A 19,700-nucleotide genomic window follows, 5' to 3' on the forward strand; every position below is an offset into this window, starting at 1 on the left:
GGGTAAATTGTAAAGACAAATAACAAAATGAGTCTTTATTTAACTAAAATTCTACTTGGATTCTTTGCTGATTGATAAAAAGTGCGGCATGTGACCCTTTTTTTCAACAACTGAAGCACGGCATACCAGAAAAAGTTTGAGAACCACTGCTTTAGAGGGTTAAAGTCACATTCACCCAGAAGATGTTAAGAAATATCTGTAGTTACTGAAAAATCAGACCTGCTCAACATAAAGATTCAGCCTCTGACCACCAACAGCTATCTGTTCCAAAATTCAAGCTAATCTTCAAAATAGATATATGTATTTTTTTAAAGCAGGTGGCTATTTGTGCCTGTGGAGCTAAATGTAATCACTGGGTTTCCTTCTCTAGGGAAGATGAACAGTTGTGTGTAGTTTTGTGGCATCCCATCTATCAAATAGATGGGCTAATTATTCCTTCGATTATCCACAGTGATTTTTTTAACTTCAAATTATAAGCATCAGGCACTGCTGATGGAAGCAAACTGCAAAGCTTCCTCGTGGACATTAAAATCCAATAGGCGTGTTCTTTGTAAAGCGCAGATCTAAATTTCTGCAACCGCTCGGATCCTTTTACCATATTAAAATTCAGCTGCCCCTCGATGAAATGCAGAGACTGTAAATTTAAGAAAGTAATATAATTTAATGATGACTCCATCTCCTTCCTCTGCTTAGTTGTTATGATGGCTCCTTCCCGTTATCAACCTTGCTTTCTGCCTGTTGTGATCACAGATCATTTACAACCCCTCCTGTAGCCTCGGGCCGCGTGTTTCAATTTCTAACCCGCTCTGAGACCTTGGTTTCTTGTTCTATAAATTTATGACCGTATTGATCAGCAGAGAAAGCCAAAAGCAGCTCACTCCCTAAAATAGGCTGCGCTGTTTGCAGTGTTAAGTACTGTCAGAGGAAATGAGAGCCTGCGTCTGAACAAGACTCGCCAAAGCCACAGCCACAGCTGTGCTGATTGAAGCAATCACTCTAAAAAGAGCGAGCTGCGCTTTGAGGAAATATTTCAGCGATAATCGCATTTGACATTCTGTTTGATTATCTGAAAGAGTCAGCAACTCTGAATGCCAGCGTTGCAAAACTAAGAAAAAAAGAAACCTCAGGCTATCGTGTACTACGTATTGCTGTATTTGTATCAGGTAGCCCATCTCGAAGACAGACAACTGCTGTCAGTTCAAAATGCCGCAGAACTATTGGTATTACTAGTTAATCAATCTGGTGATTACAAATTGAAACACTGTATTTTTCTTAGATGTGCAGTAGTCCCCAAAATGGCTACTACGAGCCTGCAGCATGTAGCTTTCAGATTGCCCTTTTTTTTTTACTTTTAAGGTTCTTCTGGATTTTTGTTTTGATTTCTGCCTCAGGGTCTGGAGGGCAGCTAAAGCAAGTCAACCACATAACAGCATGTTCAGCAATGGGCTGCAGAAACATGATTACCTTCGCCTCAAAAGGAAGAAGACGGAGTGGATCTTATGTTACTCAGGTGCCAAAAAGAAAAAAAGATTCCCCCACTCCCTTCCTCCACTCAACATCTGTCCCTCGGTGACAAGCTCACTTCAAACTGCTCAGCGCAACCTGCCTCATCTGAACACACACATCTGAAGAGCTAAAAGCCTCGGTATGCCTGGATTCCATTTTGAAAATAATAGCAATTTCACAACAACCCCTCCATTACTACACATTTGTCAAGAGGGAAATACTAAAAAGGCAGAAGGAACACAAGAGAGAAAATGCACGTCTGGAGAAATCCCTTCACAAGCAGAAAATGAGACATGAATTTGGAATACCTTCCATTACTCCCATAATTTGCAGCTGGAAGAAAATGCATCAAGCAGGGCGCTATATTTCAAAGAGAGGGCAGCAAGGACTTGACAAAAAAAGTCACTGAGAGCACAAACTTAAATCTTAAAAATAGTCTGATTATCCACGAAGTAGAAGAGAAATTAAAGTAATGTCAGAATGCATGATATTATCTCAAGCCCTCAAGCAATTTCATCCTTTTTATACAGACACAGTTTTGCTCGATGAATCTTTTTTATGTTTTGCACTTTCTTATGATATATCCTTTCTTTGTATCTTGCTTCCAATGAGCGAGACTGGTATTTTTTATTTAAGAAGTCTTTAGGACTTGTTCTCCAGGCATTCTGGAGGCCTTTTTTTCTTTGGACACTGTCTGCTTTTTAGTCTTTGCTTCTGACCATTTGCAGAGTAACATTGCTTTCTTGTTCATTAAGCCACTTCAGAATGACCTTTGAATTATCCGAGCACAAAAAAAGGCACTTAACTCAAAGGATGAACCATTGTTTTTTTACACATAACAGGCAACTTAGCAAAGAACCAATTTTAAACTCTTTTGTTAGGTGCTTTCTTATTAGCAGCCTGTTAGTTGAATCTACAAAAATGATAACACATAAAATAAATAGTATTTTTGCATATCTACAGCAGATGAACAGTATCTGAAAGTCATTAAGAAATAGGTAAAAGATCCTGCAAAGACCTGACACAGGACCTGAGAGATACATCTGACCCGACAGTTGATCCAGCTACTGTTCACCAAAGCCTCATCAGAAACGTTCTCAGTGGAAGGATGGCTGTCAAGAAGCCATTCTTAAAGGGAAACAGGGAGAAACAGCTGAAGTATGCCAAAATACACAAGAAGTGGACTGAAAATCAGTGACATCAGATCTTATAGACTGATCTGTCCAAATTTTTAATTTTTAGTTCAAACTGACACTGGGGATGTCAGAAGAAATCTACAGCCCTCTGCAAAACATGGTGGAGGCTCTATCATGGTTCAGGCTGCAATTCAGCCACTCACGGCCAGAGCTGCTGATGGAATTATGAACAGAGAAAAGTACTTTCAAATATAATTCCAACATGCAGTACCATTTAGAAAGCATCTGATTGGCAGCAGCTTCATTTTTAAGCAATGACAATGATCTCAAACACTGCCAATGCATACTGCATAGAAAAAAGCAGTGTGAAATCATCTTTACACTGAACGCAACAAAAGGCAGCCAACAGCCAACAAGAGATATGAACGTGCTTCAAGAAGCCTGGAGAACTATTCCTCAAAGAAATGACATGAAAGCTTGCCTAAGAGAGTTCAGGCTGTGTGAAGAATAAAGGAGGTCGTACTATTACATACATACTATTATATTGACTTTTAAGCTGTTTTTTCCTGCACGTATTTCCCATTTTCCTAGAAAAATATAAAGAAATGAGGTGTGAATTAAGCAATATGTGCGACTGTCTGCTTCATAATCTACAGTATTTATGCATTCAGATATAAGCTACTCGAGCATTTAGGTCTTCTGACTCTCAGGCGACATCCATGCAAGTGATAAGCAATGTCGTGTGGCCCACTGAGGACCTGACAGGGAGATAAAGGCCTTGTTTTTGCAGCCCATCTAACTGTCCCCCATGGTGCTCTGATAAGGATATGTCGGCGGACAAAGTCGTTTTTCAAGCCTTTCCCCTTTGTCCCTGTCATACTGTAAAATGCTTCATATTATAATGTGACGTCTGTCAGCACAAGGCATTTTGGGAGATGATGAGGTGAGGTGAACTTCAGTATGGTTGTTTAATTTAACAGACAGTTTGCAGATGATTCAAACTGAATTATTAAGGCATCTTGTTATTCTTGAGATGACTACACCAAAGCAGCACCATTTATATCCTGACAATTCACCGATTATAAATTCATTCCCTGAGATAATAAGGTTTGGTATGCATGATAACCTAGACAATGCTACTGCATTATAAAACACATAAAAAGGCTTGTGTTCTTGCTTTACCTGTTTGGATGTATAAAGCAGCTGCACAAGAACATCCATCAAAGGAGGAAAAAGCCCTAAATTATACACAGGCTCAGACAAGAGCATCTGCCTGACCTTCTGGAGTCTTTTATGACTTTGCACAGCATTAAGGGTCAGAGCTGAGATAGAGGCAAATTGCACAAAGAGCCTCCTTCTCAACTAATGTCAAATGCACAAATACACCATGCACACTGGCTCCACGCACACGCACACACTCACGCTGCCACATTTACACTCACACCTCCCTAACCGAACCATCTCAGCTACCGTTAGCAGTTCTCGGGATCCTCTGTAAATAATTAGATGATAATGAAAAAGACGAGCACCCTTTTCACTCTGCCAGTGGATTAGCACGGGTGCTATGCTAATACCTTTCCTTCTACTCAGAAACTGCAGGCAAGCAAAAGGCAAAGAGAGAGAACAAAAACCCAGAAACGAAGGTTAAATGAGAATCAATAAATGACTAACAAAGAGCAATTAGTTATTACAAAAGAGAAAAAGCAGTGTCTCACTTTGAATAAAAATGACAGGGTCCATGAATAACAATCCACTTATTGTATAATTAATTGTATATTATGTATGGCTTTCAGAGGCACTGCAGGAACCTGTCTAAGTAATGGAGACCAGACAAACCTCACATAGAGACAGAATTAGACAGCAGTGTTGCTGCAGCTGCTGAATTCATCTCCACGCACATGCGCACACACACACACACACACACACACACACACACACACACACACACACGCACACACACACAGATCATCCGTCCCCAATCCCTTCATACATTTTTAATAGAATCTATTACTTCTGGATTAACCGATAAGAGCTGGCCTGGTTAAATTCTATAATAGTTTACATAATTGGTATCAGAATAGCATACAAAAGAGAGCCATACTTCTCTTTTCACATTTAGTGTAGAGAAAGCAAAAAATAAATAAATAAAGGAGAAAGGAAACAAAGGTTCATGTGCGGGATAGCCAAACAACCCGAAGTCACTCTGCTTTAGTAGCAAGAACACTTTGGGCCTGTGGCTGATAACAATGAGCCTCATTAGCACCAAGATTAGTTCCTGTAAAAGGCTTTACAACAGTGTAAGAACGCATTTCCTACAACTTATTTATGCAAGCACAAACTTTATGCAATTTATCATGTGTAATATTGCGGCAGATGAGCATTCGGTTGGATGTAACTTATGCAGCATTATTAGCCAGGTCAATAAGTCACTGGGAAAATATGATTAATATTAAAATGTGAGCTATAAACATGTTTACAGCCTTTACCCATTCACGTATCTGCAGTTATTTTTCCAGTCCTGGAGGTTGCTGTGTGCCCTCTACTTTCTTATGTAAATCACTTTTTCCTTCTAAACACAGACATTTTTTTTTTTGCAAATCCCACAATCATACAATTCAAATGACCAAATTTTAACCCTCCCTTTATCTAATAGCGACAACATTTTTTGAGCACAAGTTGACATTTCTAACTTCCAGAGATGTGTCTGACTGATACAAGATTTTTAAGATAGATACCAAATACTGATATGTCTCTTCTTTACTTTTAAAATATTTTATATAACAGGCATGATAATGCCAATAGATTGACCAGCTAATATTAAATAGCTAACACTGGCCCACGGCCAAATTGCAGAATCCTGAATTGAAATCTATGGAAGAATTCTGCAACAGAAAAGATGGTGGTAGAAGTATAATTTACAGGGTAAAAAAACAAACTGTTAATTCAACTTTTTAAAACTACATTTCAGGGGAAAGCAATCAAACTTTTCAAGCTTTTTTTTTTCAGATTTCACTGGGTGATTTTTATGTGTAGTTTGTATATATGTCCTGGGACCAGTGAAACTGCTGGTCAACAAATGACCAGACCTAGTCCACGGTAGGCTCAAGGTTCTTGAAGGACTTTGATATAGAAACAGACGGATCTGTGAAGGTCACAGTTTTTCTCAAACAATTAATCATTTACTTTTCTGTTAATATAGGTCATTTCTACGAGTCTGTATTTAATCTACACGACACAACCTATACACATGTAGAATTTTGCTTTTATGCTCAGCTTTCATTTGTGCAAGTATGAAATGCTAGTATTAGGGAAAAAAGGTAAAAAGAAAAAAAAGAAGTCTAAATACTAAATTAACTATTTGAAAAACAGTAATTCTGACATTTTATACATAAAGATGTGAAGCACAAATTCAGCCACGAATCTAAACCTTTTTAAACAGCCTTTTTTTTTTGAGCAGGAAGCCTTGGGCTGACCCAAAATGGTCTATGCGCACACACAGTGCCAAGGTAAAAGAAACACACTGCACACTGGGTAAAGTCTGGCCAAGGCCAAAGCAGCATTAGAGGCTAAACAGAGCTTTATCTTATCTTTATCCCAGTATGCACACTTGAGACACACTGTCAAAGAGCTATGGGTATGCAGCCTGGCCTTTAGAAAACCCTGACTTCAAAGATAACAGATCGTGAATGAGAGTGAGCTGTAGGTTTTGTGGAGAGATAAGCTCTTTTGTCAGTAGATGAAGACTATTATTTTAACATGACATCTGTTTGCCAAACCGTGGACAGGCAGAATTGTTTTTAGTCTTCCAATTCCATGACAAAAAAGATAAAAATGAGTTTATGTTAGACAAACAATCTTCTCCCAAGTCCTGTCTCCTGGCTTCTTAGTTTACTGCTAAATTGTAAAGGGTCACTGATTCCTTCAAGCCATTAAAATTTCGGGGCAAACAAACAACTCATTAAAAACTGTGGAGAAAATGCTGCCTGTATGGTTCTTATGCGGGAGATGAACCTAATGAGAAGCTTTCTGCCATGCATCACAGAAACATTAAAATGCTCTATGAGAAAAGAGTCTTTGATCTTTGGTTCAGCTTATAAAGACATCATCTCACCGCCTTTCTTTAGCCTTTCTTTAGCCTTTCTTTTCAGACCAAATGATGACGCATCAGTTCAAATTTGGCTTTACATTAATCAAAAATAATTACCAAGTAGCAGTATGTAGACAAAACAATAACGACCTTAGGAGGGCTGGTTCCCTCCTCCCTAACCTCAGGAGGCCCAGTCCTTAACCTTCAACCCACAGCCCACGTCTCACTAAGCCTTCATCCTGTTAGAATTAAAAGACCAATTAGACAAATTTCAAAAGATGACAGGCTGCTCATAATTACACCTGACATCTCCTAGCAGATAAAGAGCTGATTACAAAGGGTGCACAGGAGAAATTGCTAAGCAACAAAACCACTGACATTATCCCAGTGAAATGGACAAGTTGAGTGCACAGAAGACAGATGACAAACCAAATGAAAAAAAAATGAAATAGCACCGAGTAAAGTGCCGGGCCAGCATGTGCCACCAAACAGCCTTGGTGCACCTTGGCATTGATTCTTCCTATTCTTCCAAGTCTGATGGTTGTGCAAAGTTCTTACAGTCCATAACGTCCCACAGGTATTTCAGTGCTTTGAAATCAGGCGACTGGTAAGGCTGTAAAATAGTTTCTGGATCAGAAGCCAGTCTGGAAATTGGTTAAATCTGAATTCCATCTAATAACCAGCAGGGGGCGACTCTTCTGATAGTAGACAGCAATTAATGCGTGGCCTACATAAAAATCGCCCCACTTTTCACTTCATTTATGGCTTCAGTAAGCACTTTCCTTATGCGTTTATCACCCCAGCCATTACTTTAAGTCTTACTGGATACAACACAGTGTTCAATTTGTAAAGCATGGGCTTATTTTGAGTAGAAAAGACAATAAAGACAGGGCATTGTAGGGTGTGGCTACTTTTTACTGGAAACACAAAGAAGAGGACAAAAATCCCATCCACATCACAACGGGGCCACTGGATCCCCTTACTGTAGAGGAGAAGGGATCAGGTTTTGTTTGTCACCCATCCATATATTTTCCAAGTCATCTGCTTCATGTTATCATTCCACATCCTAACCATGGACTGATACACCACAGAAAATTCGCTGTACCCTGAAAAGTCAGTCAATGGATGACATAGCAGAAAAAAAGGACATGACCTTAATTAGTCCTTGCACTTGCCTGAGTAATAATCTTTCAAGAAAAGGTCATTCTCCTAGCGAGCAGCTCCTTCCATTCAGTAATTCGGTAGGCCTGGAGATTGAGCCAGCCTGAGGAAATTTCACAATAAATCAGAGCTCAGCTTCGCTCCTGAGAAAGCAAAGGGAAGCAGGCAGCCAAATGACAAATCCCTTTTCCCTCACAGAGCTGGAATTACTGCTGGGGTGTGAGATGTGAGATCAGAGGGAAACCCCCATGGGGGTTACCTGCACATTGACTGCTCGTGATACAATGCAAATTAAAAGCCTCTCCAGCAAGTTCGGACTCGGTCAACACATACTTCAAACACGCAAACACAATGTGAACATGTAATTACAGCTAGTTAGCTGAAAGTAAGATTTTCAAACTGAAGCTTTCAGAGTGAAAAGAAAAGCGATGGAAATGAGCAGGCAGCAATATTTTCAATACACTCTGACATTATAATAAATCAAAGGCCAGAAAGTCATGATTTAAATATGTTTATAGGAAAGCCATAAGGAAGAAAAACGACCCAGAAAAGCCTATTAAACTAAACCCAGGGGAGTTGGCATATATTTCTCTTTTGCTCTGGAAACAGCCAGAAGAAAAAGAAGATGATAATAAAACACCAAATTGCTGGCTTTTCTTCTCTGCCTCTGGTGCTAAGCTGTGACATCCCATCTCTCTGGGTAATAAAGGATCTGGCCCAAGCAGGAAAAGCATGCAGGGTAGAATTTCACACCTGGCCAATAATCTTTAGGAACTCTGCTGCGGCTAACCTTCAACCTCGGCTGCCACCGGTGCAGTGAGGTGCGATGATCCCACCTCCGGCTTCTAGACAATAGAAATGGAAACCTTCTGAGGCAGCCATGAATGACCGATAATATACTTCAAAGCACTTCCCATATCCACTGAGATGCTGACATGTAAAGCGCCTTTCAAAGCCTTCATCCCATTCATGGATGTGCCGACTGATATTTACTTACACCATAATGCCTCTATAGGAAAAAAAGACTAAAAATTTAAAAATGTTTCGTGTCTTGAAATAAAATAAAAATCACGTGCCTCCTATATTTTCTATAATTACTCGTTAAATACATGTTAGGAGCTAGTAAATACTATATATTATTGTTTAAGACGAAAACAAATGAGCGACCTCCACTCTGATGAATGCACACTGGCCAATAGATATGATACACAGCTATAATGATATACAGTAAGGGCGAGACGCTCCTATCCTATTAGTGCGCACTGGGCATCTTTCACCAATTCAGCGCTGTCAACCTAAAATCAATGCTGGCATTACACGCCGAAGCGCCCGTACGAACCTTATTTCCTTTCTCACTCCGTTATTGTTAAATACTACACACACACACACAGACACAGCCACAATTAGAGGCAGTGTGACTGGCACAAATGCATGGCAAACTAAATTATTGAAAAAAACTAAAAGACAAACATTTAACAGGAGTCCCCACAGAGGAGATTAAACATTATTATAGAGGAAAAGGGGGAAACGTGATCGATGTCTTACAGAGTTTTGTCTTATCATAAGGCTTGTTTATCTTTGGTTCGCCACGGCTGATTGGTTGTTCTCCTGCTCGGAAGGCGTATTTCCTCTGCAAAAGCAATCTCGCCACAGAATTCGCGATGAGCGCCTGAAACCCCGGGAGGAATATCCATTGATAAAGCTGGCTCCGTTAACTGCACTTCCTCGACATATTCGCCGCTGGTGTGGGAGATAATTTCACAGATTAGGTTTTCCTTGCCATCGCTTGCGTATCATGTCAGCAAGCCTAACCGAGCCGTGTGAACCACGGAGAGTGATGTCGGAATGAAAATGAGTCCTCTGCACTGTTGAAACCGGCTCCGGGCCAATCAATCAAAGCTTCATTTGAATATTCCCACGGCTCGGCCAATCGTGCGCGAGAGAGGGCGGCCGCTGTCGTGATCCCAAACCAGTCAAAGGAAGCACGTTCCCGTTTAGCGGAAAGATTTAAAGGGGAAGAGCGTCCCGTGTGTTGGCCCAGAACAAATGTAAGTTTTCGGTCTTTACACAAGCACATCTGATCGATCAAGAGAGCTACACACCAGGATTCCAGATGGGTTTTTTCTGCAGCTTATCCGGTTAGCAGTGCTTAATCAACCCTTTATTACATTAGGTGTTCAGGAGGAGAACTGCAAGTAGGTGTCCTCTGTCCAAAAGCTATATATTATACACCTAGACTGTTACTCACGGGCCATCTATATGGTGGTGGTTTAGAAACTGACAACCAGCTATCACTAGGGTTTACAGAGAATAGTCTGAAAAAGAGAAACTATCCTGTGGTATTCCTATGTGGCAGTTCTCTGGATGAAAATGCCTTTTGACATTACAAGTCAAAGAAAAGACTGATTCAAGCTGGTAGGAAGGCAATAATAACTCAAACATCCACTTGTTACAACCACGGCATATGCAAAAGACCAGCGCTGAAATCACAATGCATCAAACCTTGAAGGAGAAGACCACACGGGGTGCCACTCCTGTCAGCCAAGAACAGGAAATTGAGTCTACTATTTGGAAATGGACAGTAGAAGACTGGTAAAATGTTGCATGGTCTCAATTTCTGCCGTAACATTTAGATGGAAGTGGCAGAATTTGATGTGGACAACATGAAAGCATGAATCCATCCTGCTTTGAATTAATAGTTCAGGCTGCTGTTGGTGGTGTAATAGTGTGGGGGATACTTTCCTGACACACTTTATGCTCATTGGTATCATCTGGGCATCATTTAAAAGTCACAGGTGAAACAACTCTATGGTAGGCTCTTTTTTGTACTTACCAACATGTTGTACTGGAGCAAATACAGCATCTCACATTCTCTCTCCGTGTCTCTCTCTCCGTGTCTCTCTCTCTCTCTCTCTCTCTCTCTCACACACACACACACACACACACACACACACACACACACACACACACACACACAGAAGCTCACACTATTTTCTTCAGCTAGACTATCACAAACCCAGAACACATTCAGCCTTGCTAAAGTAACATGAAGACAACTGTAATGTATCTGTGAGTGTATAATGAGCTTATTATTACAAAGTCATTGTTCTGTCATTATTGTTGTTAGTTTGTAAAGCTATTGTAGGCTATTTGAATAAGACGAAACTACTTTATGGTGTAGGGGGATTTCTAATGAATGCATCTGAATGCATCTTTTATACATCTGAAACTGTTCAGTAACTTTAAGGTAAACAGAAAATACCCTTTACTTAACACTGTCAGGTAATGAATGAGAGACAACAGATACACTGTAAAATATGGGAGAATATCACAAACTGTAACCTTTAAAAAACGTCAGGACTCATCAGTTCAGAGATAAAAGTTAAAAATCTACAACACATCAAAGAAGGCGAATTTAAAATGCACAGGAATACATTTCCAATGCAAATAATCAGATTAATGTACCTGAAGCATTAGCAAACTAATTTTACTACTATTGCTACTACTACTACAACAAAGGTTAAGACAACTACAGCTGAGTTGTCTCAGGAGCTTGGACAGAAAAGCGTCTGGACTCTCACAGCTGAGTTATTTTGCATTTTCACTGAGACTGTCTGGACTGATGGCTCATATTTTTTCAAACTGTTAGTGAGGAGGAATTTACTTTTTGTTTTGTTTTTGTTTTTTTAATACCGGTTGTATTTGTCAGTTTAAGAAGATTTTAGTTCGCTATGACTGCTGGATCGGAAACGTTGAAAGGTAACGCTCGAGTGGTGCATTCTTCTCCTAAAATGCTGCCAATAGCTACATTTAAAAAGCTGGGATTAACACAGTTTACTGCGCTGAATGGAGCCATCGTTATTGCAGTAATTCAACACCAGCAGAACTGTAAGTTTATTTGAAACCAGTTAATCTAGATCTTGAAATGCAAATATAGATGTTGTAGGAAGTGGAATAACAGTGTGTGCCAGACTGTGTTTCTGCTTTATGTTATACATTTTGCTCCCTGAGGTAGACACATTTAAAATGAGAGCATTTATCAATATAATAGCCTTGTGTCTTGTTACCCTTAAGGACATGAGGTATATGACATATTCAGATAGAAATGACAATCAATGCTTGACTACTCACCCAGCCTAAATCTGATCATAGTGCCCAGTGGCTGCCACAATGAACATGCTGTAAGTCTAATGACATGACTGCATGAGGTGATTGCATTATAGAGGGGAGGTAAATGTACCTATGCATTTTTATGTGTCTATGCAAGTGTGCTTGTTTGAAGTATCTAGAGATTGTGTCAAACAATATAAGCCTTTTACAGTGATATAACATAGTAGGAAATGTACATGTGTAAGGGATTAAAGTAGGAGTTTAATATTATTTAGCTGTCTCACTTTCAGGGCCTTGGAATTGCACATCATGGCTCAGTGTCACTTTTTCACTGCTCACTGCAACATACAGGAAGGAGGGATTTTAAATGTCTTTATTACCACGTCTTTTTTGTAATGTGGCGAGGAAAATGTCAGGAGTGTTTCACCGTAAGTGTCTCTGATGAGTGAACAAGGCATTTTAAAGAAACAGTTATAGGCTTGGCTACCCCCCATGATGCAACGAGTACCTCTTCTCCTGTGAATTATAGACCACATCTGCATGTCATTAAAAATGTTCCTCTTTCTTCCATAGTCTGTGCTTTGTCCTTGTCTCTTTATGTTCTCTTCTGTTAAAGGGAATTCTTTCCCAGTGTTACCTGGAGCTTGCTCAAACAAGGTTGTCTAATTGTTGGGGGTCATCTCTCTAATACTGAAAGGTCTTTTGCTTGTAATATAAATCACCTTAAGACCCCTGTTGCTTTGAATTGGTGCCATAATGCATTAAAAATCAAATTGTTTTTTTTCTGCTGTTCACCAGAGTATAAAGACATTGTTGTTTGATTTGGGGTTATAGCAAGCAACACTGAATTAAAGACTAAACTAGCACACCCACACAAGAAAAAAAAGAATAAAGTTAAACAAAAATTGTGCACATTAAAGTCATTATCTTCCCATATGGAAAAGATATTTATAAATCTTATAAAGTTTTTATCTGTCTTGTATGAAACTTGTATGAAAAGCATACAAGAGTGAAAACACATATAAGATCCCTTGAAAAATTATATAATGAAACTTGTATGTTTTGTATACTTACTAAAAAAAATATATGAAAGTAATGAGAAAGTGGCCACTTTCATGAGTAAATCATATATGTTTTTACTATTTCTTTTCCATATGGGTTGGCACATTACATGTATACTTCAGAGGATATTTAAAGTTGTTCCAAAACTACAATATTTTTGTTGAAGCTAGCAAAGAACAAGAAGCAATGCAATGAGCATGAGCATTCCTGTGATCTTAACTTTCTAGCTTTCATGTCTTAAGTGTTAATGTTTTGGTCATGCTTTAAATTAGTCCTTTGTGTATCTACAGTCCTCTCCTTCCCCTTTCCTTTGTTAGATCCTGCTAATGAATCCTCTCAGTTGTTTTTCATGTGTCAATCTCCTCATTCTGGAATTCTGCTTTTTGTACTTTTCTATGTTTACAATTTTGGTTGGCTGGATAGATGGATGGATGGAGCTGTCAGTAAAGGCAATTGTTGGTTTACTTCACGTCATGTTTTTCACCTCATTGTCTGCATCCCACCTGCAAGGGCTCAGAGCCCCCACAAGTGGTGCCTGTCGCAAGCAGTAATCTAGGTGATGATTAAGTTATCATTTTGAAACATACCATCTGTTGGTGGGCTACAGGTAGATGCCTTCGTCCATTTTTCCAGGTTTAAAGTCATTATTATCCCATGCTAGGCTATAACCAGAAACTGAAGAAATGGTACACCAGATAATAATAGTATTAATATCTAATGGATCAGGTGTTTCCTCTCTCAGCTTTTTAATATTTGCAGAGTACATGTGTCTTAGTCTTAGTTCAGGAATAAGTTAAGATGATTCAGTGTCGACCCATGCTGGGTTGGCTTTAGGGAGAAGTAATACATTATAGTCTGCAGCTGTGCAGCCCAATAGTACCACTGAAAAACACTGTAATTTGCCAGGTATGGCAATGTCAGTTGTAGCCTGTTTCATCTATCATTTCACAATAAAATTGTCACACAAATGCCAAAATGTAGTAAAGGAGGAAAATGGCAAGAGCAAAGATTTGGACCAGGTACAACAATTTTGGAGGGGTATTAATTTCAGGTACTATTAATCTTTCTTCTAATTTATAAGCTCAAAGGTAGGATCATAACTTTTTTCAATAATTTTACAAATGCTAAACAGGTAAATATGTTTAAATATGGAAACGTAAGCAACGGAGCTGCCCCTTTTATTTGTTTAACAAAATGAAAGAAAATTTAGAAAAATGAAAATAATCAAGAAGTTGTAATTATACCTCAAGAATACCTCGAACAGCATCTTCAAATAGAGCTATGCAATGTGTGCATCTGACCAGTCTTAACAGCAAAGATATTCGTGTGTGTACCAGAAATATTCTTGTGTGCCACAGCAACATAACAATGGGTTCTGTGGTTAGTTTAAACAATAAGGGTGGCAAAGCTACTAAGCTACTAATATTAAATGCTTGTGAAATAACATTGTTATTCAGAGCATCAAGCAGGGCTATCTACAGTATCCTTTTCTACATCTACTGAGAGTAAAGTTCTATCTTCTCCATCTGTTGTATTCGTGCAGTACGTTATATTAAGAGGCTTGAAAGGCTTGCCTCTTTTAAACAGATGCATTTTGATCGGAGTCAGTAATGCCTACAAGAACACACTCTAATCTTTGTGCACAAGCTGGCAATACAAATCTACAATGTCACGAACATTCGAAAATTCTTTTCTTTTCCATCCATTTTCTTATTTGCTTATCCAATATGGAGTCATGGGGTGCTGGAGCCTATCATAGTTGTGGGGGTGCGTCTTGTACAGTTCACCAGTCTATTGCAGGGATAACAGAGCACTTACACCTGTGGCCAATTTAGAATAACCAACCCGAGAACATCCAGATTTCACAGAGATGCCAAGCAAGTTGGTGGATTCAAATTGAGGACCTTCTTTTTGTGAGTCATCAATGCTAACCACTGCAGAAGCATGCCACTGCTTGTCACCGTGACAAGCATTATACTTTCATGTATACAAGCCCAGGAACGATTTTGAAGACTACTTGAGGAAAACTTTAGCAACTATTTAGAGACATTGTTGTTTTGTAACTTTGTTGTTTGTAGTGTGAACATACAATATATTAACTAAGTGGCTGTTGGGTACAGTCATACTTTTATATTATTACCACCACCAAATCCTGTCACATTTGACCTCTGATCTCTTCTTCAAGGTCAGTAGACTGAAACTGAAAGTCAAAGAGATAATAATGCTATACAGAGCTATTTAAAACTGTTTCTTTATACATTTGTTTGTGTTAACAACATTTATAATATATACCACCCCATCCTATATGAGTCAACAGTTTCCGAATGTCTTTGATTGCTGCCAGTAACTTCTAATGGTGAGGCCTCTAAAGACTACAGAAAGTCACTGCAACTGGCCAAGAAATAGTCCCGATCTTAAGCTCCAGTAAAACCACAGCTTGTTATATTTACACATCCATTTATCTGAAAATGAGATCTAACGTTAATAAAGGCTACCCAATTTCCTTGTATGCGTTTCCAGCAAGCTTTAAGGAACTGACTTTCTGCAAGTATTTTACCCAATATGTCAAAGTCTGCCATGATCCAACACAGAGTTTTCAGTGTTTTCATTTCCAGAAGTCAAATAAGATGCCAAAGACCATTCTATATATAAATTTGTCAATACTTAACACACTCCTGCACTCAGCACTGTATACACTAATCAATCAATTCAAATCATATTCACTGCAAATTAAAGCCTTTCTAAACATGCCATTTGTTATTTCCTAAGAAAGATATACACCATGACCAAGATTTAGAGAAGACATACTCTGACCTGCTATTACGGCAGGAATATTGAATTGTTTCTTGACAGCTGCCGGAGTGTCATTTTTCAGTATGAATGAGGCCTGCAGATGGGAAATGAGGTTACCATGCCAACTGATGTCCCTGTTTTGAGCAGTGAATTTATAGATGGGAAATAGTTTTCTAGTTAATCACAGGCCGCTAAATTGAAAATCCACTTTTAGTTCGTGCTAAAGACGCAAACGATGTTCCTCTGTAGCTAAACATGGGATCCTGATCCTGAAGTTGGCCCCATAACTGCTTGCAAAAGGATCATCCAGAAATCCTAACCCATTATCCACCACCAGCGTGCTTTCTTAAGAGAGCATAATTATAGAGTAGATGTACATTACTCTATTCATAAACCATTTTCTATAATCTAGCAGTCTGGATATAGTGTATATTTGCCTACTTTATAAGAGCCTTTGACAGATTTAAAAAACACTCTACTAAACATTGTTGGAGGCAAAGCACATCTCCATATGGCCTCCACCAGTAAGATAGAGCACCACGAAACGTTTACTAATGGCTCAAAGAATTTATCCAGCTGCCAAACTCCAACAGATCCCAACTCAATCAAGTATTCATGAGAAGGACCTAAGCTAGTGAGAGGGGTAGAACCCCCACCCCACCACCCCCACACATCCTTCCCAACCCTTACCTAACTCAAGCCTAAGACCGATGTCTGATGTGACTCCAAAACCTAAAAGCAGAAAATGAGAGTCAAAATATGTGACTCCCGGCAAGAGCAAGAAGAGAAAGATGTTTCAGAGACAGTGGTAACTCAGTGAAAAAGTACAGCAGTTTTGAAAAGTACATTTTATTGTCAGGTGTTGTTGTTTGCCCACTAAAGCTATCCTTAAGCTCACTAAGTAAATGACAGAAGTAGTTTGCCCACCTCCATTAGCAAACCACAGCATCAAAGCTTTGCTACAGGTTTGCACTGCGCTGAGATTTTATGTAACAGGAAGTTTCCTGCACTGTTTACTGTTGCTGTCATTACTTGTTCTTATCCTTTTCATGGTTACACTCTTTGTTTACTACTGTCTACTGCTGAATTCATCCAGGAGGGGGTTATAAGCTGGTGGACTCCTTGTGCCAGTCCCGAACACAGATAAATGGGAGGGTTAAAACCGGTGTCAAATCAAATACGTGGATCCATCCGCAGGGGTGACCTGCTGGGAAATAAGGCAGCATCTAAAAGGACCTTTAAACTGTTGAATTCTTCCAAAAGACAAACATTTCCTGCCGCAGTAAACGTAGCTGAGTGGTTAGATGCTAGATTTCTTCTCTGAAGTAAGTCTGTGCAACAAAAACAGTGTACCACAGTCTTGCTCGAGAAAGTCAGCGCAATGGATTAATTTAGACACATGACTATTTTGGTTTATTTGCACCATAGTCAAAGTCTATTTTGGTAAAATTAGCCCCTGGTGAAAGACACCCACAGAGATCCTGTGTCAATGCCCAGACTGGTCAGAGTCAAGATACAGAAGAGATCTGCACATCGTTAATATTGTGGATGATCACTTAAATCTATCTTACCAGAATATTCTTGAGTTATCCCAAGACTGGATGCATTATGAACCGTTTCACTGAATAATGACTCATGTCAGGACTAAAGATGAATTAATATGAATTTAATTACACAGACTCCCCTTTAATATCTTTAAAAAAAAACCCTAATTGTTCCTGATGGAAATTTAGTTTTGTTTTGTTCTACCTTCATTTATCCTTTTCTATTTACTGCTAAAATTATCACTGCCATTGTAGTTAGAATGATTTCTTTTCTTTTGATTTAATCCAGATCACCCAGTCTGACCCATGAAATTGACTGGTTTCTGTATAGGCAATGGGGAAGTGTGACATTAACCCCATAAAGGGTTGTATACTGATGTTGTATTTTTATGTGTTGGCTCCAAGATAATGGTGATGTTAAGAACTACTTGGGACACAAATATACAAATATGTATCTATGTACAGTATTCTAATGTTTGTAACCATACAGACATCTGCTGAAATCACAGTATCTAAACTAAAGAGGCTGGATAGCATCAATCATGTACATCACTGTTCTCTGTACACTCATCCCTCTATGTCCACATACTTTCCCATTGGTTGTTTTTTATATACCACAGAATCAGAATAAGGAAAAAGAAGTTTTTAAATATGTTGCCCCTTTTTCTATGGAAGGAGAAGTGGTTTGTCTGAGGCAGTTTATGCCCATTTTAAAGGAGGAAAACGGTTATGTTATAATGTATGCTTTTGTTGTTTTGTTCACTTTCTTATAACATTAACAAATATAGCTGTCATGTGTGCCAGTTGTATTTGTTTATTTAGTTATATTTATTAAAATCTCTGCTGCCTTCTCACTTTAAATAAAGCGTTTCAGTCTCGGTGAGATTTTTACCTGATTAAATAAACAGACATAAAATTATTAAAGGCATGAAACTGCAAGCACACCCCAAACAAAAAGGCCTTATTGAAGAATAAACAGAAAGACTAAAGTGAAACCTTATAGGTGGTTAGATTTTATCTTTACACTGTGATCTCATAGGGATGAGACTATAATATGGTAGGCTTGCTCCATGATGAACTGGCTAAAATAGAACTGCTTTTGGTTAGTTTGTTGAACCGATTCTGTTTTGGCCATGTCATCGTGTCATTTTAGGATGTCAAGCTCTTCCTCTTAAGACACTCCTCATCATAGCAGAATGAGCCTGGCAGTGACAGTAATAAAGAGCTCCATCTGTGCCTGGCAGGCAGAGGCAAATGAGCTAATTAAGGTCTGGTGAAGTCTCCTCTTTCACCTACTGGCAATGGCAGCCATCATCCACGTCGTGATGAAAAGGAGAGAGTGCAAGGGTAATTAAATACCAGCAGGGACCGCGGGGCAAACCTAATAACTCTCTGTAACAAGCCAATAAGAGACTTATTGCTTAAGGGCTTGCACAACCCAAAGCACGTTAATAGTGAAGATGATCACTTACCGCACATAAACATTCAGATGGGTTGTTGTTCCTGAGAGAAAATTGACCTTGTCGAAGATATCTGCAGCAGCGAAGGGACAAAGTACAAAAGGCCTTTTATGCTTCTGTTTATTTGCCACAGTGCCCACAGTGCCCACAGTTGACTCGAGTCAAGCTCCCCATGTTAACTCAAAAATGCTTTTCTGTGCTCAGAAGAATTCATTCTTATTGCAGCAGGTCGCCATCTGCTGGCATTAGAATGCTTTTACAGCCCTGTTCTGTTTTTTTTTTGTATCCTGCATATAGCATATAGCAGTCATTGTATTTGTGCATTTGGAGCAATGCACTGATGTTTAAAGAAAAAGTGCAATTATTGCCAGTACTGTTAGTGTTATTTCTCACTGAATTGGGTGGGGAGCATTTTAATATGGCACTGTCAATATAAAAAGTCCATTCCTTAAATTTTATGCCAAACCAATTTACAACCGGCCTTGTTTATTGCTCTCATACCCATCCCTAGTGCCCATTAGTCCTTTCCCCCGTCACCTAATATGCACAAACACAACCAAAAAGCAAGGAAACAAAAGAAAAAAACATTCTTTTGTTTTCAGTTTTGATATTGCAGGTACTAGACATTTCAAATGTCAAGTAGGACATAGATTTATTCTAATTTTGTATTTTTCCATATTTTCAGATTTTGTACATGGTTTAATTTCAGTATTGGCCAGAGTCAATTTTGCCATTTCACTTTATTAATTCATTTGTAATATTCTTCAATTCAGTTCAATTCAATTCAATTTTATATAACAGCAATCACCGGAAATGTTATTTATATTGTAAGGTAAAGAGC

At 38.9% G+C, this 19,700-nt stretch overlaps 1 protein-coding gene across 3 annotated transcripts in view; it reads right to left on the reverse strand.

The window, feature by feature from the left end:
* LOC146383768 (protein FAM222A-like) overlaps positions 1-19,002 on the reverse strand; it is a 32,373-nt gene extending 13,371 nt beyond the window's left edge. For 2 of the 3 annotated variants that reach the window (XM_084935206.1, XM_084935205.1), the window contains exon 1: positions 9,436-9,762. The gene's annotated coding sequence lies outside the window, so the exon portion shown is untranslated. Of the gene's footprint in view, positions 1-9,435; positions 9,763-18,871 lie in introns of those variants that run through there. The other variant, XM_084935207.1, reaches the window with a different exon arrangement.
* Positions 19,003-19,700: the final 698 nt, after the last annotated feature.

The sequence above is a fragment of the Perissodus microlepis genome, chromosome 7, assembly GCF_051167445.1.
Source record: "Perissodus microlepis isolate ML-2025 ecotype Zambia chromosome 7, ASM5116744v1, whole genome shotgun sequence".
NCBI lineage: Eukaryota > Metazoa > Chordata > Actinopteri > Cichliformes > Cichlidae > Perissodus > Perissodus microlepis.